The sequence below is a fragment of the Mesoplodon mirus genome (genome assembly GCF_964341445.2).
Source record: "Mesoplodon mirus genome assembly, chromosome: 1".
Taxonomy (NCBI): domain Eukaryota; kingdom Metazoa; phylum Chordata; class Mammalia; order Artiodactyla; family Ziphiidae; genus Mesoplodon; species Mesoplodon mirus.
The window spans coordinates 87404069-87431748 of record NC_138976.1 but is presented as its reverse complement, the minus strand read 5'-3'; positions in this window follow the sequence as shown (position 1 = coordinate 87431748).

Below are 27680 nucleotides of genomic sequence, written 5' to 3'. Positions count from 1 at the left end.
GTAGCCTCTAAAATGTGAAGAGGTGAATGGAGTAATAAGAAGATAAATAATCTCAATGCTTTTCCCAGAGAGTCTTACGAGTAGAAGTGCCCATCAAGAGATTTAGGAAGACCAGACAAATAGAAGTGGGACAATAATAGCCCTATGTATTATCTACAACATTTTCTTTTAAAGGATTTTTCCCCTTTTCTACTTTTCTCTCTCTCATTTTTAATAACCTCTTAGGATTTCATCAGTTAAAATCTATTTCTTTTTCTTTTCACACACATTGGCTCATAGTTTACTGTTGCAGCACTGATTTATAACCTTAGACTGCTATGACAGAGGACGTTAACAAATAAAGTGAAACAGTCTCTCTGGTTTCTAAAAGTATCTGAAAATTTCCTTTTAAATTAACTTAAGAAAAACAATATTGTCTGTTAATAAACCATCATACCTATTTCTTCTAAGAAACATAATACATGTGCTCCAAGATCCAGAGCCACATATCAACTGAGGGGAATCCCAGCCATCCAATTCAGGGACTGAGATAATGATTGGTTCAGTTGGTTGGGTCAGACGCCAGTTCTAGCTTGGACTAGAGGAATGGTTTTGTCCAGCATGTGCATGGGTTCAAGGTTCCTCCACTGTTTGTCATGTGAACTTGATACTGAAAGGGTTGATATGAAAAGACATGGTTTGGGGAGATTCCCCACGTGTATTTACTCTAACTTGAAAATACCAGCCTTCTCACTAAAGTCCATCTTACCACAGTATTTAGATGATAGCATAAATCCTTTGATAAACCACTTATTCTGCTCTGGTTTTATGTATGAGGATAGGAAAATACATTTACAGCTTAAGTCTCTATTATGCTTAGAAAATAGTTAAATATCAACTCCTTACCAGAACTGTCAACTAGACAGAGCTGCTCACAGAATACAGTCTATTTGCTAAATTGAAACAAAATTCTGGTGGGACATTCATGGTCTCTTCTCAGCATGGGACCAAGGAAATTCAGAAAGAAGAGTCATTAAGAATACTTTCTCATGGAGTCAAGTGTTACCTAGAGTCATGATATAAATTCCAAACTCAGGGCATGTTATTTAGAAGGTCTTGATACTATTCTGATTGTCTTTCACAAATATAATAAGCTTTTTACCAGAGATTTAGAAAACATTTGATTTTTAAAAATATGTTTGACTTCTGTTTCCATCTTAAAACGCTAAAAGAGAAACATTCCCACTCTTACAATAAAAAGTTTAATAATTTGAAAAATTACAACTCCTACTGAAACCATGAGAAAACTGGGGTTGTAAGGCAAACAATTAACTTGAAACCCAAGGGAAGACAGGAGTCTGCATGGTTAAGATGAGAAGTGAATACTCATTTGGCTGGGGTAGATGTCAGATATTGGACACCATGTAAGCTACCGCCAGAAGAGAAACAAGAGCAAGGAGAGAGAGACCCTCTATGAGAGTCAAGGGAAAACCTAAAGTTGAGGGAGGAAACACTGAAAACAAAACAAAACAAAACAAAACCTCTGGCAAGCCAGCCCACATCTTACATATAACGTTATACTAGAGGAATTTGAAAACTGGGACGCACTAGGGTAACTATAGCAACAACAAAACCCCAAACTAACTCAGCTCCTGACAAGATAAACTAATTGTGTACAATAAAGGTCTGCCCCCCCCAAAAAAAGATATGCCCTTTCCTATCCAAAAATACTAATTACTTCAGTCTCTACTGTCTTACAACAAATGTTCAGCTTTCCATCAAATATTTTAAAACATATGAAGAATCCAGGAAAAAAACAACATAATGTCAAGAAACAAAGCAATACACACAACCAGACTCAGGTATGATCCCAGATCTCAGATATTGGACTATCAGCAAGGAATTAAAAATATCGATGATTAATACATTAAAAGATCTAGCTGAAAAAAGGAATAACATGCATGAACAAGTGGGGAATTTCAGCAGAAAGATGAAAATATGTGATAGAATGGAATGGAAATAATCAAAATGAAACACTAACAAAGATGAAGAATGGCATCAGTAGACTCATCAGTAGGTTTCACAAAGCTAAGAAATAGTTACTTTGAAGACACATCAATAGAAATTATCCACACAGAAACACAAAGAGCAAAAACAGTAGAAAGAAAAAGGAGCATCCAAGAACTGTGGGACAATACAAAATGTTCTAACACACATTACTAGAATTGCAAAAGAGAGATAATGGAGTAGAAAAAATATTTGAAGGTATAATGGTTGAGAATTTTCCAAAATTAATCAAGATACTAACCACAATTCCCAGACTTCAGAAAACACCAAGCAAAATAATTACCAACACACGACTATAATATCAGACAAAGTAGACTTAAAAACAAGAAATATTACATAATGATAAAAGGTTCAACTCACCAAGAAAGCATAACAATTCTAAATGTGTATACACCTGACACCAGAACTTTAAAATACATAGAGAAAAAAATTTCTAAATTGTAAAAAGGGAAGAGAAAGCCACAATTACTGTTAAAGACTTCAACACTCCTCTCAGTAATAAAAAAAAATACACAGAAAATCAATAAAGATACAGAGTATCTGAACAATATATCACCAATTTGGTTTAACTGCATTTATACAAAACTTCGTCTAACAACAGTACACAACATATTACACAACACCTTCTTTTCCAGTGGACATTCACCAACATAGACCATTATTTGGGGTCCTAAAACAAACCTTAGCAAACTTAAAATAACTGAAACTGTACAAAGTTTAAGTTGTGATCCATTCACCACTGAATGTGTCTTTGGCTACTGCTAGACTTCTGATGGTACCCTGATAATGATAATCTACCTAAGTCACAAGCTTCAACAAAACTGTCAGCGATAAAAGATATTTAATTAATAATGCCAGTTATGAGCTTATTCTGGAAGTAAAAACTATAGTTGTATGACCTACACCTACTACCATGTGTATTGCTGAGTGAGGCTAAAATAAATTGAAGTTGGTCTCTGCTAAAACCACTCTCTGTTTAGAGATGCAGGTTTCCCCTCCATGTCTGGATCCAGAATGGAAACATCAACTGTTCCACTTTGTGCCCATACTTATCAGCAACCCTTTGGCTCCTCAAGCTATAGCATCCACAGTGCACAAATGACTGGTCTTCTGGCTTTTCATAGCCTGGCTATCACTTTAGGTGATAGCTTGGGTTTGGGATACTACAGTCCATTGTACAGACCAAACCTATCAATGCAAAAACTGTTGGTCTATGTTTTGACCATGTTGCCACCCACACTTATTCAGGCTTGACCACACTATCACCATATCCAACCTAGCTGGTACAATAATTCATTTCCACCTTGATGACAAACATTCTTACAATGCCTGAAGCAGCCTCTACCAGCTATTCTGAAATCACAGGGGAGTTGCATAATATAGGAGGTAGTATACATGTGAGCTCCATTCCCTGACCACCTGCTGACCTCAACCCACTTGATAGACATATCCATGATGGAGGAGTTCCTCAGTCCACCTGACACAGTACAACCCAGATTATTACTTCAGTCCCACTGCTGACCTGAACTTTACGGCCAGTGACCAATGTTGCTCCTCTTTTGTTCTTTCTTTGCTTTGGATTGTGCTAACGTCACTCTTCCCTTCTACCTCTACTCCTAAAGTCCACACTCTCACCTCCCCAGGCTACGAGACTCAGACCAAATGGAAGCTTGTCTTTGGTTTGTTCCTGAAGAAACTGGAGGAGAGAATGCTACTTCACCTTAGCTGCCTGTCTCAAGCCTTTCCCTACCCAGCCCCAATATGTAAGTCTCTGCTGCACCATATTCTTTATATCACACAAATGCAATGACACCATGCCTACACTCAATATTGCTACAAAAGATTGTCAGTGTTTACAAGAGCTTATTTATGCTATGGATAGCACCAAGATCAAACCCATAGTTATTTATTATTTATTATTACATGTTTCAAGGAGCTGCTGACGGACTGTTTGAAATTCTCTTTGGGCCTAGGAATACCCTCTGTCTGCTCTGCTCTACTGGTCTAGGCTACAGCCTGACACATTCAACTTTTGAAACCATCCTTAGTTCTCTTCCAGATTTCACCACCTGGCACCCAGACTTCAATACTGTCCAAGCTTGACAACTACCACTCCACCACTCACGAACAATTCCATACCTTCCTTGCTGAGGCCCACATTTCCACTCCCTCTATAGGCACTTCTTCCCCAGCTCCTTTAGGCCATCTCCATAGGCATCCTTCCCCCAGCTCCATTCCCCTAGTTGACCCCACTCAGTTTTTAGTACCGTGTTCACTCCCATCCCCATCTCTGCTCATGTTCTTTCCCCTTCCTTGAGGCCCACTTCATTCTGTCATAGTAAGCATCTCCCTGTCTTGAAGGGTCTCGCCCATAATATATATTTACCACTCATCAAGCATACAGTCCAGGCCCTTTACTGCACTAATTGCTGAGCTTGACACCAGTCCCTAGATGGGTCATCAGCTCTCATTATCCACTTCCAGCCAACCTCATATAAGAATTTACCCTTGGCCAGCCTTCCCCTTCTTATGTACCACTCCATAAAACTAATCAGATCCTAAAGTATTTATTTAAGTTGCCCACTTGGCCTCTCTTTCTGATTTGCTTTACAACTTCTAAGAAACTTTCTTGCTTTGCTTGTAGCAATGAACCTATTGGCACCTCATAAGTAGGGTTGTTGCACTACCATATGCCTTACCCATGATTCTCAATTCTCCAGGGGCTCTAATTTTACTTTAATAACACTTGCCTGTTCCTGCATTCTTACACACCACAACCAGGCCTTTCCTCTGACATCATATATACACTAGACACACTGGGGAGTGGGGCAATATTTCCTTCTGGGCTCTCTGCTCAATGTTTCTTTTTCAGCCTTATTACGTACAAAACAACTATTATCTTGCACATTATGGTTGCCCCACTTATAGTCTTGGGGGTCATTGGCACCACCCTAGGTACTCATAATCCAGTCAGAACCACTAAATATTCAAAATCCCCTCTAAACACATTCAACAAGCTGCCCATGTTTTGGATGCCCCCAATGAGGAGCAATGCTTCCTGGTGACCTTTGTTGTTGATAATTGCCTAGTCTTAGCCTATTTACTGGCTAGCCAGGGAGGTGTTTTCTCCCTTAAAAGTATTCCTTGCTACGCGTGGATAGACATAAAGGAAAAAGTTGCTCAAATAATCCAACAAATGAGACAACAGGTAAGTTTGTTTAAAATACCATTTGCTTTCTTGAGCAAATACTCCAGACACCAGCTAACATTTTTTCCTGGTTTTCAACAACTGCCTAAGATGACTGGATACATATGTCTAACCAAGCTCTCTCATTTTCATTTTAGTTTGCTACAGAGGCATATGGCTCCTAAAATTATTCCTAAACAAATTCAAATTCAATTGAATAAGACATGGCACATTTACATCATCAATCAAACATTGGGGTGAATTGTAATAAGAGGTCTGACTCCATTTTTGATCTCTGACCACTGACAGCTTCAAAGCCACATAGCTCCCTTCTCCCCTTTTGCCCCATATATAGGCAAGCTAATAATGATTTTTTAAATCCATTAGTCCCCTTGGTGCCCATGAGAACTTCAAACTACACAAACCCTGGACATAGGAAGAAACTCTCACTCCAGACTCACCTTTTAACCACAGTCAAAACCAAGTCATCACACCACCACCTCTCCTGTGCTCTTGCCATTATGGCTGAGATTGTACCTGTCCTGCTGTTCCAAGAATTATTTTTGTAAGTGATAAATTTTATTCTAAATTCTTTTGGTATGTGTATCATCATTAGCCTCAACATTCAGTCCACTAATTGGTAAGGAGTCTAATCACCATGGGGTGGATATAATGGAATTAAACTAGAAATAAAACTGGAAAATCTCTAAATATTTGGGGGTTTGAAAACACCATATTTCTCAAAAATCAACATTTCAAAAGTCACAGGGAATTTAGAAAATATTTCGAATTGAGTAAAAACGAAAAGACAACATATCAAAATTTTGAAGATATGCTAAAATGGTTCTTAGAGGAAAATTTATAGCACTAAATGCCTATAGTAGAAAAAAGAGTAGACCTCAATTGAATGATCTAAGCTTCCACCTTACGAAATCAAAAATAGGAGAACAAACTAAAAGCAAACAGAAGAAAAGATATTAAAAGTAAGGATGGAAATCAATGAAATTCAGAACAGAAAAAAAAATCAATCAAATCAAAGACTGTATGTTGGGCTTCCCTGGTGGCGCAGTGGTTGAGAGTCCGCCTGCCGATGCAGGGGACGCGGGTTCGTGCCCTGGTCCGGGAAGATCCCACATGCCGCGGAGCGGCTGGGCCCGCGAGCCATGGCTGCTGAGTCTGCGCATCCGGAGCCTGTGCTCTGCAATGGGAGAGGCCACAGCAGTGAGAGGCCCGTGTAACGCAAAAAAAAAAAAAACCCAAAAAACAAAGACTGTTAATAAAGACTGTATGTCTAAGTTCAATAAAGTTGATACATTTCTGACTAGACTGAGAGGAAAAAAGAAAAAAAACACAAATTACAAATATCACAATTAACGAAGAGACATGACTATAGACCCTAGAGATACTTAAAGGACAAAAGAATACTATGAGCTATCTAGAACTATGAATTCAACAACCTAGACGAAGTGAACAATTTTTTCAAACTACCAAATCTCACTCAAGGAGAAATTTATATGATACTCAACAATCTACACTATTAATGTGGGGATTTCAGTAAAAGGAGAGTGTTCAATAACAAGAAAGAGAGAACTCTAATACATAGAATTTTTTACTTCTTACTATTATTCTTAATTAGGTAATTTTTTTTAAATATGACTATGAATTAAGAATGATAGTATTAGGAAGTCCACATTGTCTTCTATTCAATAAAATTTTGTACCCTTTTTTAGAGTCATTTCTCTGTAACCCATTAAGGTAAGAAAATTTTGGATCTAACTATTATAATTTACAAATAATTTTTCCTGTTTTGAATATTGTTTTCATTTTGTTTCTAGATCTGATTTTTTTTAAAGTAATTCAATCCTTTTTAAAAACTAGAAGCCCATTGGATATTTTTATTGACATCTACCTTTGAAAAATTCCATCTAGATATGTCTAGATATGGATTTTGTACTGTTTCATGAAAAATGAAAGAAAAAATTAATATTCTTAGTAAAGTCTTTCATTAGATAAGAACAATTTTATTTTATAATTTCAATGTGGCTTAATTTTCAGTTGTGCATGTTTATTTTTACCTATGAGTTGTCCTTAGTCATTGGATGGTGTTCTGCCTGGTGTTCCAGAATAATATTCTTATTTTTATCTCCAGCCAAAAATTAGTAAGCAATGATGAATGAGAGATTTTCTGCAGCATGTATTCTGCTATTCACTGACTCCATTACATTTTAAAATCCCATGTAATACATCTTGAGTAATTTGCAGAAAGTTCTCACTAAGGATTCTTCCTTCAAAGGAAACAATTTAAAATCCTGGGAATAAAGTGTGGGTAAAATATTTGTGTAATAAGCTCACTGCTGGATCAAGAGAAATATCACCATGGCTGGCATTAGCTGGATCTCCTTTGCTTTGCTTTATTTTTTGATTTTTGTTTTTATATCCAGAAATTTTCTTCAGGAGTTGTTAGAATCATTTACTATGTAAATGACAGGCTATTATATAGTTATCTTATAAACTAATTCTGGGTTTGGTATGTTGCATTGAAAGTTATCTTGGTATTGAGCCCTAAGATATATTCCAAACAGGTCATGAAGTCTAATTAACCTTTTATCACATTCAACTACTTTAAGTTACATGAACTTGACTCTGTCCTCTAAATATAACAATATGATTTTGGCATCTCATTAATAAACATGACAGCATTTATTAACACTGCCATGTAACTAAAGGAAAACTTCATCAATTCAAATCTCAAGGAACCAGAAGTAATCAAGCTAGAACTAAACAGGAACAAATTATCTGACATCATATTTTAGTGGCAAGAGAGCTGAGAAGCTAAACAACTTGCTGTTTCTGTCAAACAATCTTGATTAGTTGTCAGTGTGGAAGAAGTCAGTAGAGTATGGAATGAAAGGTTAATTTACTTGAGCTCACATAACCTCTCTCTCTTTTCTTATTGACAAATAACCAAGGTCATTAACTGAAGTTTGCAAATCAATTTCTATGATTTCATGGCTCACAGAATCATGTATCAATACTTTAAATTATAAAGATAATATATTTGAGCTCATCTATGCCAAAATATTCTATACCTCTTATTTTTATCTGGCAACACCTTCATTAAATGTTTATGGACAAAATATATATATATATATTAGTCTTTCATCAGACTTCTAAGCTCAAATGTTTACTCATTTGCTCTTCATTTATTCATTCATCAAATTGTCCACTTTTGTCCCTCCTGTCCTCCTTTTCTTCCTTCTTTCCCCCATTCTCCCTCCCTCCCTTCCTTCTTTCCTTCTTCCCTTCCTTCCTCCCTTTGAAAATAAGACGTGTTAGGGACTTCCCTGGTGGTCCAGTGGCTAGGACTCCACATTCCCAGTGCAGGGGGCCCGGGTTCAATCCCTGGTCAGGGAACTAGATCTTAAATGCTACAACTAAGACTCAGCGCAGCCAAATAAATAAATATTTTTTAAAAAGACATTAAAACATTTTTAGGTGCAAGGTAAGATATATCCCACCCTTTCCTTTGATGTATAATTATATAGCTTCACTTGAAAAGCTAACACATGATTTCATCATCTGTATTTGGTGGGCATTAACACTGAGTATTTAGGCAATAGGAATTAAAAGAAAAGCAGCTGGTATTTATTTAATGTGCCGTGTACACATGCTCACATTTAAATCTCACAATTCTTTAAAGAAGGTACTTTCATCTCAACATTATAGAAATATAAGGCTCACAGAAAGATCACACAGCTAGTGTTAAAGACCAGCATTTTCACCCAGTTCCTTTTGAATCCAAAGTCAGAGATCTTAATATCACACACACCACTGCTATTTATAGGAACAAAGTGAAATAAACAGAGACCCACCCCTTTTCCAACTTGGATATCAATTTGTTGTTGCTTTTAAAGACCCACCCCTTTTCCAACTTGGATATCAATTTGTTGTTGTTTTTACTCTATGTACTGAGTATATTAAGGAACAAAAATTCCTTCCTTCTTTCCTTTCTATCTCCTCTCCTTCTCTTCTTCCTTCTTATATTAGCCATGTCTTTTATTTTCTGGTGTTTGACAGCTGGCATCTTGCTGACCCTGGAGAGAGTCAGCTGATCCCAGGTTTAAGAAAGTTTGAGAGACAGTAAAGGGTTCATCCAGGAACATGCCTTTCAAATGTAAATCAACCAATCCAGAGCTTACACCTCCAACAATGTCTTCTATCAGGCTGTAACACTCTCAGGGCCACTATCAGTTTGCCCTTATCACCCTGGGGCCAGGTACCAAACAACTGGGGACAGTCCCTATATGCCAGAGCACACTGAAGTTATTCAAACTAGCCAATCCTAAACCTGCATACCCTAAGTCACCTGTTCCTTGCACAAGGAAACCACAATAAAAGCTGTTGCCCAGAGTTTCTCCCCTCTCTGCCTCCTGATGGACCCAGTGTTTCCCTGTGCAGCAACCTGTGGTGTAGCCTGTCCCCTCCTCCTGGGATATGTAACAAACTGTCTTTTCAATGGCAGTAGTCTGAACTGCTGACCTTACCATACATGAATAATAATGAAACCTATTAAACCTTTCTTTCTCTCTCTTCTCTTTGCTTCCTCTCCCTCTTCCTCTCCTTCCCTTTCTTCTTCCTCTTCCTCTTCATCCTCTCCTCTTTCTCCTTCTTCTTCTTCTCCTTCTTCCCCCTCTCTCTCTTTCACTCTCTCTCACCACTTTCATTCTCCCTCTCCCTCTCTCTCTTTCTTCCATGTGTAGAAACCAGCAACTATTTAAATGAACTGCTATCAAATTAGCAGAGCGTTGTAGTCTTGGCTGGACTATATACAATGAATTTTAGTAAAATGAGTACTATAAGTTTTGGATGGACATATGTTCCTTCATATTTAATAATCTTGAGTGTGAAGAAACACTTCTACAATCTGCCTTGAGTTATCTGAACATTAGATGAATGGGTCAGTCTTTAAATATCAGTTATATTTTTAGAAATAAGGGAAAATTATTCATCAGAGCCCTTAAACAACGGCATATGTTCTCTCCTTCTTATTAACTATAGACAAATACCAAGTTTAAATGTAAACTTTGTTTGGCTGCTAAGACAAAATATAGGTACAAATTTTTGAAATGGTGCCAATCACACTCTACCCTCAACGTAGAAAATACAAGGGAAAAAAATTTGCTGAAATCAAAGAACCAAAGGATGCACTGACTTCAAAATTCTCTTCTCAGCACCTTAAGAAAAGCCATTTCCAAGTTAGATTTTTTTTCTTAACCAATTGCAGAGCATATTTGTAAACTTTATTTTATTTGGATTGTACATCTTTTAAAATGTGGTAGTTTCTTTGTGTTTATTTTTTGTCCTATGGATTTTCTGTTTTCGCTTAAGTTTTAGTCCAGTTCTGAGTTTCATTTTTTTACTTATGTCTTCTATATTGCACTCACTTACACTATCATTTATTTTCAATTTCTCAATCTCCTATTTTTTCTGTGTGCTTGTGATCTATTTACCCACCCCTTCCTTTTCTTGTGGAGCAGATACTATCCCATACCCAATCATTTTCTTTTTTTATTCATTTACCAAAAATTTTCTTGGTACTTATCGTCTGCCAGTAATAATGAGAGGCCCCAGGTTTACAAGAATGACAAAGATCATTTCTGTTCTGGAGAAAATAAGAAAAATAAAAGTCAATAATTAATTAAGGCAAAATGTGAAAATTGTTGTAATGAAAGTACACAGTAAATACGTGACAACAATGGACAGCCTGCCAAGCTCAGAGGATGGGATGAGGGAGATTTTCACAGAGGTACTACTGTTAGAGTGGAGTACAGAACAGGTAAATGTTTTCCAGGGAGAGAATGGGGAGAAGAATATTCATGACAGTGTTACCAGAATTCTCCAATGCAGTATTTTATTTTGAAATATGCGAAGCAACGATGATGCAATATGTAAAAACTAATAAGCAGAAACCTCAGTTAAACAGATTTGGGAGACCAGAAGAGAGAGCTCTCCCTCCCTGTCATGACAGCTGAGCCCAACGGGAAGAAGAAAGACTCCTCTTCTTTCCTGGCAAGGACTCAGCCAATGAAAAGCCATGGACTCTTTGTTTGCTATAGCCCTCCCAACTTCCTTTTCCCTCTGATAATAGCATTCTCCTTTCCTTGCTGTGTGGAGTCTTGCACGTGGTTCGCCATGGTGGCAGATCCTGGCTTGTGATTCTCTGCTGATCTCGAATAAACCCATCTTTGCTGCAGAAATATCGGACGAGTCTATTTGTTTCAGGTGAACAAATATAAGCGCAGAAAGGCTGAAATGCTGGTAGTCCTCAATTTACCCTCTTCCCACATCTCTTTGAAAAACAGAAAACATAGAAAACTTTTTCCAGCCTGTCCCATGCTCTATAAAGTTGCCTCTTTGGACTGCTTCTCCAAACTCCTTCGCCACCTTGGTTTACATTTGGATTCAGCCAATGTTGGCATTGGCAGGAAATAGGAATAGGGAAGGAGAGAACAGAGGTGCATCATTTCCTCACTCCCTTCTTAATTCAGTGCAGACCTTCTGGTAGTAACTGTGTCCCTCCATGATGGTAAGTTTCTCCCTAGGTGGTCCCTCTTCCATGTTTCCAACTCCCACTGGGCTCCAGTGGAACTTCTTTCCTCCCTTGTGTCTTTGGCCCTAGCAGTGGCAATGGCTTCCCACTACTTCTACTTCTGGGAGCCGAACAATCCTTTATTTGTTCAAATCCCAGATATACCTCTTCAGCTGTAGTACTTCCAATAAACAATTTTCATTTTGGCCATCTAAGTTAAACTGTATTTCTTGTTAAGTACCCTGATTGACAGGGTAGTAAAACGTTTAATAATGAATGGGCTTTAAAATACCAATTATTTTTTAAAATCTTGTTTTAATCAGATTCAGTATAATTTTGGCTTTCCATATGTTTGTATAAACAAACAAATAAACAACAACAAAAAGAAAAACAGGAAAAGTGTGGTGAGAGGTAAGCAAAAAAAATGTTTTTAATACCTAAATTCAACACATGATTTCTGGATTTAGAGGTCAACCTTAGCTATGAACAGAAGCAACAGGGAGGTTGATTTTTTTTTTAATCAGAACTAAATATAAAGTCTAGTAGAAACATTCACAGAAATACAGATTGTTGGGTCTCTAGGTGCAGGGTATTGTCAACCTAGAAACAAAGGGAGCAAGACACCATTGGCAAGGACTTTCTAGGAGAAATTATTCCAGTGTCCTTTTCTCTTCCCTACTTGACCTTGGATAATAACTGCTTATCCTACTCACATAAAAGGTCAAGAAACAGCAGAGCCATCCAGAATTAGCTGAAAACAAGACTAACTTCAGAAGAATACTGAAAACTATCTGGGGTGAAAAAATATAACAAAGAGTAGTCTCTTAGTGTCCCAATACCATCTCAAACCCCATTCAGTAAACTCCATCTCCTGGGATCAGAGGGAAGGTATGATGGGTAAAATAAACAGGGTAAAGCAAGCAGCCAAGACTACATCATAAACTGCACTCTCTGAGATGCACCATCTAATTTTTTTCCCTAAACTCAACTGCAAGAATATGTGAGGATCCTGGGCTTTTGCCTGGCTCCAAATACATAACACCAGCCAAGGTAATCGTAACTGATAATGGCTGAAAATAAAAATAACTGATGAAATGAAAAATCCCAAGGGTGTTTGAGCCTCCATGTGTGTATAGTGTATATCTGTATAATATATTTATATAATGAAACATTATGAGATCCAAGCATTATGAAAGAGAAATAACAAACTGAATAATCTATACCACGGAAAGCAGAATTAATGGCCCAGACAGAGTAATAATGCAACTTAAGCATAGTAATTGCCTTTACAGAGTTAAAAGGGTATATTGGAAATGTAAAACAGAAGCAGTTGTAATTTATTTGAGAAGAACCAAGTAGAACTATAGTTATGAAAAAAATATATAATTGTTGAAATAAAAAAGTCAGTGGAGGTATTGAATAGAAGAATGTTTCCAGCTAGGAAATGCACTACTGACTGATAGATCATGTCACAAATTCTTCCAGACACATCGGGGATAAAGAGATGGAAATGATATATCAAAAAGGAAAAGATAAATAGGAAGGAAGTATTTGTTTTTATACCTATTTAAAAGACCTGCCAGAAGGAATGGAAAAAAGGGAATAAAATTTGAAAAGGCAAAAATATTTGAAAAATAATATCAGATAATTTTTCAGAATTAAAGAAAATCATAAAACCTCTAATTGAAAGAGTTTATAAAGTGCCAAATAGGACAGGTTCACACACACACACACACACATACACATACACACACAAACATACACAGATAAACACAGTTCAGTAAAATTAAAAAATGTCAAATACAAGTAGTACAAAACTTTGAACAAATCCAGGGAGCAAAAACATGTTATATACAAAAAGAACACAGTAAATGGAAAAGGCATGAAGTAATATTTACAAACTGCTGACAATAAATTAAGAAAAACTTTGAACCCTCAATTTCATACTCAATTGCATTATCATTTAAAAGAAAAGTGAAATAAGCATATCATCAAGCACATAAGTACGAATAATAAACTTACTGAAATAAAGAATGATTCTCCATTTTCAAGCACTTTTGGAAGAGCTGCACCCAAAAAATTTGACGTGAATCTTGGAAGTTACTTATTTATAGGAAGTAAAAGATTGAGAAAGCACACTGGTAAGTGTATGAGTCTATAAATCAGCAACAACTAAAAATAAGATAAAATAGTATAGCCACAAAAATTCTGAACTGAAACTCCAAAGGAGAGGAAAAAACCAAAGGGAGATGAAAACAGACCAAGGCATTCTCAATTTGAAAGAAAGGCACATGTTTTAATGACTTTTAGAAACTGAGAGGAAAAAGTAAACATAAGGTGTGTCTTATTATGAGAAGAGGAACTACTAGTGAATAGAAATGGATCATAGGTGTCAAATCAGCAAATGAGCATTCAGTGCAAGCAAACAGAAAACAAGAAAGAAGAAATTTTAAAAATACATTAAATAGAATGCATGATACAAAATAGCAGAAATAAGCTCTACTATAAAAGTAATGACAATAAATCTCTACTAATTTAACTCATCAAGTAAAGAAGGATCTCACATTAGATAAAAACAAAAATTCAGGAATAAGTTGTCTATAATAAAAGAAATTTAAATCAGGGAGACAGAAAGATTGAAAAAAAGGATGGAAAAAGATGTACTGGCTATAATGAACTCAAACAAAAAAGGGTAGAGTTTTACATTGATAAAATGGACATGAAAGCGGAAAAAAAAACTTTATAATAAATAGAAAAGTTTTATAATATTATTTCACATATAGTTACCCACATACAAAATCTCAAAGAGAGAATGATCTTACATGTCAGAGAAATTATGCATTAGTTTCTAGCACACATGACACATTCACAAAAGTCATTAATAGAATAATTCTCAAAGAAAGTCAAAATAAATTCCAAAGATTCAACATCACACAGACTATGTCCTTTTTCTACAATGCTATGAAATTATAAATTGATAACAAAAGTATAACTACAAAAATCCATGTATACAGAAACTAAAATGTATATTAAATAGCCCTTGCCTTAAAAGAAAACTCATCATTATCTACATGGAGATGGTTAAAGTACCTGCTGAAGGAAACTGTGATATTGTGATTTATAATAAGAAATACATACTTGGTCTTAGTCTTATTTCTGGCACAGAGCTCCTAAATCCCTTGGAATTTCCTAAGTAATGACAGCAACAAAGGTGCCTTTTGTTATGTTAAGAAGATGACTTTTGCCCCTCCCCCCCACCTAAGGATGGGGGCTGATAATCAAGCAAGTGACTAGAAGGCTGGAACTTTCAGTCCCACCCCTTGACCTCCAAGGAGAGAAGGGGGGCTGAAGGTTGAATTAACGCCAATGGCCGATGGTTTAATCAATCAGGCCAGTGCAATGAAGCCTGCGTAAAAACCCAAAAGAATGAGGTTAAAAAGCAAAATCGGGCTTCCCTGGTGGCGCAGTGGTTGAGAGTCCGCCTACTGATGCAGGGGACACGGGTTCGTGCCCCGGTCCGGGAAGATCCCACATGCCGCGGAGCGGCTGGGCCCGTGAGCCATGGCCGCTGAACCTGCGCATCCGGAGCCTGTGCTCCGCAACGGGACAGGCCACAACAGTGAGAGGCCCGCATACAGCAAAAAAAAAAAAAAAAAAAAAAAAAAAGCAAAATAATCTGTGCATCTGAGTTATAACAATTTTTTAAAATGATAAACATTCTCACCCTTTGACAATAAACTGAACTTTCACATATACTTAACAATCCCTAGTTTCACTGCTAAGTCACCATCCCCCCAGAGTTCTTTATAGGCGGGTATTCACAGAAGTTGTGCAGCCCTACCTTTATGACCCTGGCTTCTTCAGAATGTCCCACTGCAGAGAGTAAGGGAGCACCAGTGTCCACTCTAGGCAATGCTGCCACCAGGACTAAGGCAAGAGGGGTTCACCTGGAGCCCCACTTTCTTTACATCAGCCCAACCTCAACAAAGGTCTCCTTGCTCCTGTTGTGCTCCAGGTTTGGCCACTAGAAGTTTGCCTTCTGTTTTTCTGAAATGTGTTGGGGTTTGATTATTTTTATTTGAAGCAGTACCTAAGGTTGAGAGTCATGACTTAGAAGAAGCTCTGATCCAAAAGAATCTATTAAATTTAAAAAAAAAGTCTTGCCAATATTTTCTGCCGAGAAACACGTTTTGTCTAGCAAATCTACTTTTAAAATAATCTTTCCAATAAGGTTTTTATTTCATTTCTAATGAAAATCAAAAAGAAAAAAGTATATCTTTCTATTCTTTCATATTTTAAGAAAATTTCTTAGGGTCTTATTTTGAGGGTACTTCATGTGGTAAAATTAGTTACTTAGGGAAGCTAACTAATATATGAAGATATAAATAATATCATACATAGATTTCATTGAGTATAAGAATACTAATAAGAGTTTATTCTGTTTTAGCATTTATGTTTCAGGTTATGGAAAAATACTAAGTACAAGGATCAGACACTATTGGTGTTACACAATATTAAAATTTGGCATTAAGATTTAAAATGACTAAAATCTTCCAAAGTTGAAATGTATCTTAAGACCATGGTTCTAAAACATAGCTTTATATATGATTCAGTGGAGGTCTTTTTAAAAAATATTGTTTCCTAGACCCTAACCAGACCAAGCCATTGGGATAGAATGTGCAAAATATTTGTTAAGGTATTATTGACAACATTTTATTATGAAAATTATCAAACAGAGAAAAGCTGAAAAAATTTCTAGTGAATACCCACCATCTAGATTTTACAGTTAACATTTTAGTATGCATGCCTTATCATACATCTATCCCTCCAGCCAATCGTTTCATTTTTTATGCATTTCAAAGTAAGTTTCAGACACTGGAATACCTCCTCCTGAATATTTCAGCATGTATGTCATTAACTAGCATTCAATATTTGTTTATCTTTCTTTTTTGTCTTTTAGTTAAAATTAATATACAATGCAACGTGCAAATCTTAGATGTACCACTCAATGAGTTTTGACAAAGGTAATCTTATGTACTGTCATCATGCCAGAGGTATAGGTAGTTTATAACTCAATGTTCTGTTGAAATAGTCTGTCGTACAGATCCATTTCAGGCACAGAAACAAAATCACCCATAGCTTAACAAATGGTATAGAATGACTCTCCCAAAATATATGTTCACTACCACATAGAAATGACTGTTGAAATTCAGCTTTTTTAAGGCAGAACACAAATGTAATTTCAGCCTAGCCCAAATTCCCCCACTGGGAAATTTTCACGCTATGCAATTGCAAATACACATATGTAGAGATAATCCCATTGATAGATACATAGATGCGCTGTACCATTCATTGCATTATCTTGCTCTGCAGTCTAATTTGGGTTTTTTTTTTTTTTTTCTTTTTGCGGTATGCGGGCCTCTCACTGTTGTGGCCTCTCCCGTTGCGGAGCACAGGCTCCGGATGCGCAGGCCCAGCGGCCATGGCTCACGGGCCCAGCCGCTCCGCGGCATATGGGATCCTCCCAGACCGGGGCACGAACCCGTATCCCCTGCATCGGCAGGCGGACTCTCAACCACTGCGCCACCAGGGAGGCCCTAATTTGGGTTTTTATTTACCTAAATTAATGCATTACTCCCTGAGTTCAGGGAGATTATGTCACAAAGCATGGTACATTGTCTATACTAGGCCCTCAATACATGAGGGTTGATTTGTTTGAAACAGAAAGTTTGGGATGGGGACCTATTTCTATAGTTCAGAGGGTCTTCTATGTCCTTCAGATATTTGATTCTACCAGATATTACTGTGCTTACCATATAAATAATTCAATTAGAATGCTTTGCTTACAATGAATGTTTCTTATTTTTCAAATATTAAAAAAATAAATGGCAATTGCACTTAGGAGAGGGGATTAATTCTTAATTTTAGTAAGATTCCTGGAAAACTTTTACTCTCTCACAGTAGGTTGACCATCTGTAAAGTGTTGTTTGTTGCAGTGCTTGCATTTTAGCCCTAGATGACTGTTGTCAGGGAGCCCAAAACAGTGGTATAAGAAATTGAGCTGCCATGTAAAAATGTGCTAACCGGCCTAGGGCTCCTGTTTCCAATGTCCTGCCCTTTGCTCCTGAGCCAGGGAGCTGCTGGGTGCAGTATCGTAATGAGTCAGTTTTCTCTTTATGGCTATGTAACTCCCAATGGCTGTAGTTGGATTTGCCCACATTAGATGTGTGAGAAGCAAATATACCTCCCTGAGTACAGAAATTTGGTAATTATGCATTGTTGAACCCCACAGCATAGCTCATCTATGGATAAATAGAGGCTTTCATTCAACAGAGCTATCAATCTGGCAGCTTTCAAAAATACTACATTCGTGTTAAGCAAGATGCCCTAAAAGGCATTTGAGCAAGATATATTTATTAAAATTTCAGAGTAGATAAATAGGCTTGACTATAATGAACTGTGAATTATTTGGGGATATCTTCCTATGAATTATGCTAAAAATAAATTGCACTATGCTGTAAATAAACAATAAAACAATGAAACTGTTAATTTGTTAAAACTATATAGATGAGAAATCTACATATCGGTTATATTCTATTTTTGAATTCGGCTCAATGTTCCCATCAAATTACATAACATTTCATATTCTGACTTTTTAAATATTCATCTTTGGCAAAGAAAATGAGGAAGCATGGTAAACATTCCTTTTTAGAAGGTTGCACTGAGCAAAATGTTCCAAAATCAGCTATAAATGAATTAGCTCAAGGGTGGAAAATTCAATTTAAATAATAAATTAGAAACATATCAGAAATTAGATTCTTATGTTTTAAGGTAGCTTTAAAAACGTATTTCTCTCAAGCTTGTGAATATGGTAATGTTGTTATTCAATCGTATTTAAGTTAAACAGCAAATTACTTTCCAAGTATATATTTGATTTATATGCAGTCCATAGTTGTCAATTCTCTGATAAAATTAATAGCTGAAATGTTTTATTGATAGCCATCCCAGTAGATGAATCAGTCTAACCACCTTAATAGCTTAACCTCTGATTAAAACTACTATAATCAATCCTTGACATAGAAATATATCTTGATTAAATATTTCAAATAATAAGACAATAGGACCAGGTAATTGATAAAGCTTTAGTTACACAGTATCAGAAATTTTTGCAACATAATATAAGCTTATAAGAAAAGGTTTAAATAAACTAGAGAGATAATCTGCATTCTCTGTGTTTTACTAAAATTTTTGAAATGTTTTGGAAAATGTTTATAATGTAAAGCTAACCATACAGCAATAACTGTGATTTCTCTCTTGCGAGTAGATGTTAAAAATGTAATGCCTGGGGCTTCCCTGGTGGTGCAGTGGTTGAGAGTCTGCCTGCCGATGCAGGGGACACGGTTCGTGCCCCGGTCCGGGAGGATCCCACATGCTGTGGAGCGGCTGGGCCGGTGAGCCATGGCCGCTGAGCCTGCGCGTCCGGAGCCTGTGCTCCACAGCGGAAGAGGCCACAACAGCGAGAGGCCCCCGTACCGCAAAAAAAAAAAAAAAAAAAAAAAAAAAATGTAATGCCTGTGCCAACTAAGTGACAGCAGGTTAACAGTCCAAATTATCCCAAAGCTGGTTGTTTTGTACCATGTGTATTCTTAAAAACATATCATCCCTTGGTAATTTTAGCACAAATTTCCTTCAAAGAGATTAAAGTATTATTTATTATGCTTATGTTTTAGTGGACATCCTTTCATAAGGATGTTTTCAAGAGTTTCCTATTCTGTTTGTTTTTTGAGAAAGAAAGATGATGAATGGAGGCTTTAGCAGAAAAAAATGACTCTCCATATCAGAAAATGTACCCAATCAGATACACTTTAGGTAATGGCTGCTAGAAAATATTTGTAAGAGGAAGATAATTCTTTCGCTGTTCAACTTTGTCATCAAAGAAAAGTGTTGTCCTATTGGTAAAGCACTATCCTTTAAAACAAGATTGAAATGAGCATAGGTAGGCAGACACTTAAGAGATTCTAAAATTATGAATATAAAATCTAGGAGTTGCAAAGCAATTGTGGAAAGTAAAAAGAATTAAGGAGAAATAACTAGATGCACATACTAGACAATCCCAATAGAGCACCACTTTAAAAGTACTAGGGAGTAGTTTAAGATAGTCCTTTCTATATGGGAAGGTAATGGAAAGCCCAAAGGAAGCACTGTTCAAAGGTGGCCTCTGTGTGTAAACACCAGAGGTCCATTAAGACCCATGTTGATTGTTAGTGAAACTGTTAGTTTTTCAGTATATACCTAGAGAGAGAAAAGGTCAGGTGGCCTTGTTGAGCTGGGTTATGTGGTGAAGGGAAAGAGCAACAGTAGAGGCTATGTGCCCAGCACACGCTGTATGCAAATAAACTGTAAACAGCTGCAAAGTAATTGTCTTTCATTGATCCTTGGTGTTTTAACACGTCTTTATCTCTCCCCCCAACAAAAAGTTGAGGAGAATCAGTGTGACATGTGATCCATGCATCACCCTCTAGCTTTCTGGAACTTTTAATAAATTTTTTACATCTCTAAGTGATATCTCTTGAAAATTACTGTTTTCACCTACGGTTTTGACTACAACATGTGAAACTCAAGCTTAAGAAATTCTGGCTTGCGAGATATGTATTTATAATCCAGGGCTACCAAATATGTTGTCTTGGCATCATTTACATTTCTGATTTTTGAACCAAATACATTCCATGACCTATAATGGATGCATTTTCATTTTCCCTCTGAATTCCACATCTGCTAGAGTTTGGGCAGATGTGTATTTCAGGTTATCTACATGCATCAGAAAAGCCAAAGATCTTCTTCATTGAGATGAAATTCTTTGAGACTATTTGTGAGTCACTACATATGTTTGTGGGCAGCTGGGTTTTGTGGCCAAATTTGAAGCACTTACTTCAAGCTGGTGCATGCTACCATATGGAGAAATGGTTTCCAGCCAAAACATTTAATTAACAGTGAATCGAGATGACCCTGTCTTCACATTCCCACGTGGAAGTGCTGAACACAGTGACAAAGTGAAGATGAGTGTACCTGCATACTAGACCAGGTCCCTGCCCCTTCCCATCTGGTCATGATAACACCCGATCTTATTTTTACCATCCTCTCTCACTCCATCTTATTGCACTCCATATGGAGACAGGCAATAGATACATGGGAAAAGATATATATTTGGGAGCAAATACGATTTGGTTGGCAAAATTTGTCTCTTATAGGAGTAACCTGAGACAACTTATCAGTAAGCAGAAAATAGGGAAATGTGAAAACCATAAGCTTGCTTTCATAAGTGCAAGTGTTTCATGGCTATTTTTATTCATGCTTTTTGAAAGGTTGCATCCATTAACACTGAAAATTCCATGGAGTTATAAAGCAATATAAGAGGAATGGAAAGGGGAATATACCCAAAACCCATGATACAATCACCCATTTCTTGACATCATTCCAGTTTTTGAGGCATAATCAAAAACATGATAAATTAAAAATGCAGAGGTTATGGAGTATCAAAAAGAACAAAACATCCATTATGATAAGATCATTTCATGGAAGAAATTCCTAAAGTAATATCAAAAAAGAAAAGACTTATCACCACAGGTTACATTTAATAATATTCTCACAAAAAGAAGAGATCAGCCATAACAGCTAATACCAAAGGCAAAACATGCCTCAATAATGAATCCCAGGGCATTTCCATGAACAAAAAGAACCAGAAAGAACAAATGTTGTCAAAGCTAATAAAGAAAAGAGGATAGTTCAAAAAAGGAATGTCTCCTTAAATTAGCAGCATCAACTATTTTAGAATGCAAGGTTAACAGAACTATGAACCAGATCTACATCGTCTGATATACTTCACATTTTGTTAACCAATTTCCTCCCTTAGTCCAAGTTTTGAAAAAAATAATTCTGGACATTATTATGATCAAAGAGAATTTATTGGACCTTCAAAATTCTTCCATCTCTTTATATCTGATTGTCAAATCTACCTATATTTTTCATGATCCAGGAGACTGCACTGCCATCTTTGAAACAAAGCATCACAAGTTCTTACACCAATTCCATCTGTTTAATATTTTTAAAACCAGCAGAAACATGATTTCCTGGATGTCATCACAACCCAGTTAAAAGGTATTTAAAGCACTCAATTGTTTTTGCATTGTTTTGGGGCACTTACAAGTAAACAATCTTTAAAGATGGCTTTCAAAAAAAAGCATTGTGGTTAAACAAATACTAATTACATGAAGATACACTCATAGATTTTGTAAAAGGCGCATTTTAAAAGCAATGATCAGAGATGTCTGTCTGCTTCAATCACCCTAATTCAGTGAGTGGGACTGGTGTTCCTCTCAGTGGGAGCTACCATCATAATGACACTTCACAGTAGGAGCCCAGTTGGATGATGCAAACTAGGATGGAAAAGAATGTCTTTATGTTCAGAAAGAAGCCCAAATCAGAAAGATTCCAAGCTGTAGTGAAAGAGTCCCATGATTTATCCTTAGACGCAAGCACTTTGTTAACTGAACAAGTTCTAACCAGATGTTAGTTGAGCATAAAATTACAAAACTTGGCTGGCACCATGGCAGATTATAAATTCACTGGGTAGAAGCTAGGTTGACCTCTGTGTCCTACACTGCACCTAGCATAATTTGAGTTGTCTATAAATACTGAGTAAATGCAACTGGCAAGTATTTGGAGTTTAAAAATTACTACTAAAGGGAAAATTCCACGTCTAGTCATAATTTTCTCACTAGTATTTTATCATTAGTGATTGTTACAGTATTGTGACGCTTACAAAAAACACTTTTAAGATGTGTTAATACATCTAATCCTTGCACCAAGTACACGTTGGGTACTGTTTTCCCTATTTCCCTATAAAGAACCTGAGACTCAGCAAGCCTTCCAAAAAAAAGTGTGCGATGAGGTAGCAGAGTTATTATGTGAACCATACTCTGCTCAGAAATCTCTCTGAGGACAATCCCTCTGAGATGGTCCCAATGCCCTTTAGCCTAATTTGATCAATAAATTCAGATACATACTCAATTAGACTTGGGGCATATTAATGTCAATTAACTCACCTATTAAATTTTTTGATCCCTGGAACAGTACTAGATGCTTTTAAAGAATACAGGTGTAGATCATTTTCTTAGCCATGTATACATGTAGGCCCAGGACAGTGACAAAGATCTTTCTGATATCCTTATTGAACTCCTTTCATCCTTTTTGATTCTTACCTCTTAATACGCATGTCGAGAGTGTTCAGTACCCTCTACCTCCAATCTGTCATCATCCCCTCTCTTCCAACTACTTCCCTATTCTCTAGTTTCAACCACCATCGTTTTACTGAAATGGCTTCCTTAAAGTCATCAGTGATCTTTGAATCAACAAGTTCAAACATCTTGTCTTGGTCCTCATCTCTCTCGGCTTTCCTACATCTTTTAGCATTCTGCTGATTCTTTCTTGCTAATATATTCTTTGCTGTGTCCTCTGTAAAATGTCTTTGTCCCCTGTGATTCTGCTCTCTACCTGATGATCTTGCATCTTTGCACCCACAGCTGTAAACTCTCTATTGATGGTGGTGGGGTGCTTCTTCTGAGCCAGATAACCAGCCTCAAATTCCACAGACTAGAACGAAAAACTTGCCCTCTACACTGAAGACACCCTTCCCTTCTGACTTGCCTATTCTAACAATGGGTTTATTAACATCCCAATCATCTGTAACTGAAGACTGTCTTTTTTCTGTTCTGGTTGCCAAGAACCACGATTTCTTTCTTCACAGTTGCTGAGCTTTTTTACAACATAGTTTGGGCACATCTCTTTCAACTTACTATGCCAAAGGCACAACTTAGTGGTACACTCTTACTTAAAACTATTCAATGTGTTCCTCTCCACTTCTCACTCCTGTTACCCACTAGGTGGAGTCCCGTCTTCTGACTTCTTCAGCAAAATTCCTCATTATTCCCCTTCATTCAAGACAGCATGATGTAAAGAAGGAACTTATATATTTCAGATTCTCTACCCTTTGCATTTAGGGCTGAATTCACAGCTTCTTCAAACTGGAATGCATTCATCCCACATAGACTGTATTAATAAATCATTCTGAGAGAACCAGAACAAATGTTAATTTTTCCGTTTGGTTTTCCCTGATTTTCCAAGTCAAAAATACATCTCTTCCCAACAAAGTCCTTTAAAACTTGTCTGTACCATTCACATATCATAGGTTTTCTTCTTTTTGAATTGTTTCTCAATATGTCTATGCATCTGTGTACCTCTTGGGCTACCTTTGTGAACCCTTGTCTGTACCATTCACATATCATAGGTTTTCTTCTTTTTGAATTGTTTCTCAATATATCTATGCATCTGTGTACCTATCTATTGGGTTACCTTTGTATAGGTCTATCTTTCTGCAGGCCTATGTATCTATCTACCCATCATTTTATCTGTATTTATCTTCCTTTCATTAAAATATTGATTCCAGAATGTTATAGACTCCTTAAGATGAGGAGGAATTTCCATTCATCCTTATTTCTGCACACTTAAAAGCACCTTACATATAATGAATTTCTAATTTGATGCATAATTAAATGAAAGATGATCAAATTGTGTCTGAATCAGGAGAAAAATATTTATAAAGAACATTAAAAGTGGTAGAATTTAAAGGACATAGAAACACAAAAGGATCATCAAGGGGATCTGAACACTGATGTCAGAAACCCAGAATAATTCATCTATGAAAGTTAAGGATCAATGACCAGTCTAGAGTTCAATAAGTCTATGAATGAGCAGAGAAAGACAGCCAGAAATAGAAGGATCCAACAAATCAGATAGGAAGCATGGTCAGGGACAAGTCCAGGAAATATAAGTGAAGAAGCAACATGACAATATTTCAAAGCAAGCCGAAGAGCCAATTCTCTGGACCACTTCCGTCTAGATCTAAACTTTTCCTTCAACCTTATATTTTGACAGTGTCACAATCCAGGGAGTTTCTAAAAGCAAGATTTTCTTCCTAGCACTTGTTTTCATATTTCTTCTATTAACAGGAACTGTACTGATAATAAATACATGCAGGGTTTCGCTCCAATGCTAATTCACGAAGTGATAACTACACGTAAGGGACTGAGGACACTGTGACACTGTGAGGGCAACAGAATTCAACACAAGTTATATGAGAGTTTAAATGAATTTAGCCACTGATTTATTTTTTTAATGGCACAGCATACACCAGACACTGAGCTGAACTCCATATATGGCACAAAATGAGTGAAGCATGGACCACTCTCAGGGAACATGCAGTGTATTGGAGGAGCCTGACAATAAACAGGTCCACACAAAAATGTATGACTAAATGCTGAAAAGTACAATGGAAGAGGCAAACAGGGGTGCTGAAACTTCAAATAGTTGGGTGGGTTGCTTAGAGAAGCTTCCGGTTGCTTAGAGAAGCTTCTTTGAGAAGGTGATATTTGAGCTGAGATAAAATATGAAAAGCTGTTTGACAGAGGGAAGCATATTCAATTTAGAGAAAACATCATGAGCAAAAGTGGGAACATTGGTTTATTCAAGGAATCTAAACAAAGCAACTCATCTGCTGGATGGTGAGGCAGAGGGAGAGTGGTTGGAGATAAGACTGGCCAGACAGGGAACATCCGGGTATCTGGATGCACGAGACTGACAATCACAGAAACAATTAGAATGAGCAATAAAAGCCAAAATACCTTTACAGTTATATACCAAAATGATGTGAAGCTGACTTTTAGGGAAATTAACCTGAGTTGTAGGAATTCAGGCAGTCTTTAACTAAATACATTACATGACCTGTAAACTCTGACTGTATCAGACCATATTATATACTCTGACTGTATTATCATCACCATTAGTAATTATAAATATTTTATTTTTGGTTTGGATAATGGCTTAGAGTCTCCAAAACCAAACTCAGGCTCTCCTCATCTACCTCCAAAGCTTTCAGACTTGGTCTAATTTAGAAGCCCTCTTCAGTCAGTTTTTTACTACAAATTTCTCTCTCTGGAAATGACATGCAGTTAGCATCTTTGCTTCTGAAACACATTCTGAATTCAGGGTCACAGAGATGTCATTTTTAACAACACTCTCTACCTCAGATGGAAATTCTGAGTGTCTGTTGGGTTAATTGCTTCCAAAAGAGAGACAGACAAATGAGATGTTCCAATAATATGGAGTAGCTGTTACTCCTTTATTTGGTGGAGTATCTTCAGCTTCTCCTTTGGGGTTGCTTTTCTCAGAGAACGAGAAATGCATTCCCTCTCTGAGGCCACAGGAAAGCCAGTGAGGGCACCGAGTCTAAAGGCACAGATGGGAGTCCAATGGACCTGCAAACTGCTCAGCCCTCCTTCCTCAGGGGACATCATGCTAATCATTAGCACAGTGTCTTTCTTTTCCCCTTTGACACTCCTGCCATCTGCCTGGAAGGAAGTCCTAAGCACTCAAGATCTCGGATACTTTGATGGCTTGCTGAGCAACTGGCAAGCCTGGTCTCCTGGCCAACAGTTCTCTTTTTCTGGGAGATTGGTCTTCACTCTGAATTGAGAGATAGAGTCAAATACATAAGTGTTCAGGAAAAATTAAACTAAAAATTCCAGAAAGCTATTCATGCTGCAACCTTCAGAAAGAGGAGAAATTCAAAACTTTCACTGAGGATCATAAATTAAATGAGGGCCTCAAGTCAAGCCATTAGGCAGCAGCCAACTACTAAGGTTCTCATTTTTAAACTTTACTCAGTGTCAAAAATTCTCCCAAGAAAGAAATCATTTACAGTGCATTAACTTTGGAGAAATGGCATCTGTTCTGGATTACAGTCAGGTGTTCTTTCTCACTTTCTAATGGTAAGATGGAATAGGATTTTATTTGCCTTGTATGTTATTTTTGTATTCCACATACATACACACAGATTCACACATGCATTGGGGTCCAATTTCAATCCTAAACTTGTACACAGGCATGTTGTCCGGATATATTTGTCAAACACAACGGTGGAACCACAAGAGGTATAATTAAATAAGGTTTCCTTCTTTTTTTTTTTGGCTGAAAAATATTTGGTTTTCTCATTAGTGGATGGAAAGAAACTGTGATAGGGAAGTAAGTCCCGATGTCCAGCCCAGGGAACTCCTGTCTGGATCCTAAGGACAGACAGCCTTGTTTTTACCTCAGGCTCTCTAGGGCACAAGGAGCAAGCTACATTGCTTTGGGACTCAAGAGATAATGGAGGACACACAGGATTGGAAAGAGGATGTCATCACACTTGAGCAGGGTCACAGGGCAGTGAGGCTCTGCTGCTGCTCTGCTCTGAGGGTGGTCCACCTATTTCCCTAGCCCAGGTCAAATGACATCTGTTGACATGGATAGCTCCCTGCAGGAAAATGCAGGTGGCTTCCGTATCTCCCTCCTGGAGGTCATTATCTTTCTCCTGGAGCATGCTTCCTTGCCCTGGGTAAGGTGATTCTGAGGTACATTTTATCCCAATTTTCAGAGGATCCTCGGGGGAGTGCACCCCCCCTATTGCCCACTCATGATGGCATCTAGCTGTAGTATATACTCATGCATATTTTTTTACATCATCTCGCAGTAGGCCATTAAATGCATCATTTAATGGCTTGTTTTCCTTGCCTGTCTTACTCTTCCACTTCCTTATTATGCTTTCTAAGATCAGCTCCCAAATAAACTCACTGTATCCATATCCTTCACATGGGTCTTTTGGAAGAATCCAAAATAAAACACTTTTCTCTAGGTTCTCCTCTTTGGAATCATCAGAAGGCAGTCCTGGCACAGAGATCTCTTTTCTCATGAACAGTACGTGGTGGC